Below are 2,574 nucleotides of genomic sequence, written 5' to 3' on the forward strand. Positions count from 1 at the left end.
AAAAAGTTCAACAGCAACATTTGAGCATCATACACGTATGCATTACTTTACACTAGTGAGAGAGACGTGTTTGTGCGTTCGGTCGACTTGACGAGAAAGCGGGCTTAAAGCATTACTGTTTAGCACCCGAGGCGCGGCTATTGCAGCGGCGGCGAACGTGCTATGTAAACGCATTGGAGCAGCGTATGAAAAACTACAAGCGTCCAGCGGCGGTAGGCTTATAGCTTTGCGAAGTCGTCGAGACGAGTAGCCGACGCAGGCAGGCACGGCTCGAGGCGGGTAACTGCAGCAGACAGATGGCGTGTTGCTGCTGACGAGTTAACCGGCAGAAGGCAAACGGTTGGTCGGGAGAAAGAACAGTCAGTTGTATAGCTGCATGCTGCAGTCGACGCGGGCTGGCGCTTTAAACAGCAAAAGGCCGGCGCCGACTTTCAGTAACGTTCGCAAGGCTTTTAAGCCGAGTGATAGAAAAGGTCTGTATTTATACAGTAAAAACGCTCAGTCGAGCAACGGGTTTAAACGCCCTCGGATAGTTATCTGGTTGATCCTGCCAGTAGTCATATGCTTGTCTCAAAGATTAAGCCATGCAAGTGTAAGTACGAGCTCACGTACAGTGAAACTGCGAATGGCTCATTAAATCAGTTATGGTTCATTTGATTGTACGCTTTTACATGGATAACTGTGGCAATTCTAGAGCTAATACATGCGTAAAGCGCCGAACTGACGTGAGGCGCGCATTTATCAGACCAAAACTAACCGGCTTTCGGGTCGTTACAATGGTGACTCTGGATAAGCTTGCGGATCGCACGGCCTAGTGCTGGCGACATCTCATTAAAGCAACTGCCCTATCAACTATCGTGGTATCGGCCTACCGAGGTTGTAACGGGTGACGGAGAATCAGGGTTCGATTCCGGAGAGGGAGCCTGAGAAACGGCTACCACATCCAAGGAAGGCAGCAGGCGCGCAAATTACCCATTCCCGGCTCGGGGAGGTAGTGACGAAAAATAACAATGCAGACCTCGTACGAGGTCCTGCAATTGGAATGAGTACACTTTAAACTTTTTAACGAGTATCCATTGGAGGGCAAGTCTGGTGCCAGCAGCCGCGGTAATTCCAGCTCCAAAAGTGTATATTTAAGTTGTTGCGGTTGAAAAGCTCGTAGTTGGATATAGGGACGGCGAGGTTGGTCGGTCGAAAGGCTAGCACTGGCCTTGTTGTTCTTGTTGGTCGGTGCCTTCGCGGTGCTCTTAACTGAGTGTTGCGGTGGTCCGGCAAGTTTACCTTGAAAAAATTAGAGTGTTCAAAGCAGGCTTTACGCTTGTATAATGTTGCATGGAATAATGGAATAGGACCTCGGTTCTATTTTGTTGGTTTTCGGAGCACGAGGTAATGATTAATAGGAACGGACGGGGGCATCCGTACTGTGCCGTTAGAGGTGAAATTCTTGGATCGGCGCAAGACGAACGACTGCGAAAGCATTTGCCAAGAATGTTTTCTTTAATCAAGAGCGAAAGTCAGAGGTTCGAAGACGATCAGATACCGTCCTAGTTCTGACCTTAAACGATGCCGACTAGCGATCGGGCAGTGTCGAACTTAAGAACTGTCCGGCAGCTTCCGGGAAACCAAAGTCTTTGGGTTCCGGGGGAAGTATGGTTGCAAAGCTGAAACTTAAAGGAATTGACGGAAGGGCACCACCAGGAGTGGAGCCTGCGGCTTAATTTGACTCAACACGGGAAATCTCACCCGGCCCGGACACAGCGAGGATTGACAGATTGAGAGCTCTTTCTTGATTCTGTGGGTGGTGGTGCATGGCCGTTCTTAGTTGGTGGAGCGATTTGTCTGGTTAATTCCGATAACGAACGAGACTCTTACTTGCTAAATAGCTGCTCGACCCATTGGGTCGGAGACAACTTCTTAGAGGGACTAGTGGCGTTTAGCCACACGAGATTGAGCAATAACAGGTCTGTGATGCCCTTAGATGTTCGGGGCCGCACGCGCGCTACACTGACCGGATCATCGTGTGTTCCCTAGGCCGAAAGGTCCGGGTAATCCGTTGAACCCCGGTCGTGCTAGGGATAGGGACTTGCAATTGTTTCCCTTGAACGAGGAATTCCCAGTAAGCGCGAGTCATTAGCTTGCGTTGATTACGTCCCTGCCCTTTGTACACACCGCCCGTCGCTACTACCGATTGAATGGTTTAGTGAGGTCCTCCGATTGAGCCTGGTACGTGCGGCAACGCACTCGCCGGTGTTCGAAAAGACGATCGAACTTGATCATTTAGAGGAAGTAAAAGTCGTAACAAGGTTTCCGTAGGTGAACCTGCGGAAGGATCATTAACGAATCGAAATTTGATTTCAAGCGACGTCTCTTCTTCGAAGGGACCGAGCCCTGTAACTGTTATAGTTCGGTCGCGTTGCTTTCTGACAGCGGGAGTAATAATTCAGCACGCAAGTGCTGGCGCGGCCGCTTCTTTTTGAACACGATTTTTTGGTTGCATTGAGATTGATTAACACGAGAGATCTCTTAGCGGTGGATCACTCGGCTCGAGCGTCGATGAAGGACGGAGCTAGCTCC

General features: G+C 50.0%; 2 non-coding genes across 2 annotated transcripts in view; both read left to right on the top strand.

Moving 5' to 3' along the window:
• The first annotated feature begins 534 nt into the window (after positions 1-534).
• On the top strand, positions 535-2,336 carry LOC145847039 (small subunit ribosomal RNA). Its single transcript, XR_014371030.1, has one exon. It is a non-coding gene; the product is annotated as a small subunit ribosomal RNA (ribosomal RNA).
• Positions 2,337-2,518: 182 nt separating this feature from the next.
• Positions 2,519-2,574, top strand: part of LOC145847027 (5.8S ribosomal RNA) — a 153-nt gene continuing 97 nt past the window's right edge. The window contains exon 1 of the ribosomal RNA XR_014371018.1: positions 2,519-2,574. This exon is cut by the window's right edge and continues 97 nt beyond it. This is a non-coding gene — a ribosomal RNA (5.8S ribosomal RNA).

Source organism: Thalia democratica, unplaced genomic scaffold, assembly GCF_965202585.1.
Source record: "Thalia democratica unplaced genomic scaffold, ktThaDemo2.hap1.1 HAP1_SCAFFOLD_774, whole genome shotgun sequence".
In the NCBI taxonomy this organism is placed as follows: Eukaryota; Metazoa; Chordata; class Thaliacea; order Salpida; family Salpidae; genus Thalia; species Thalia democratica.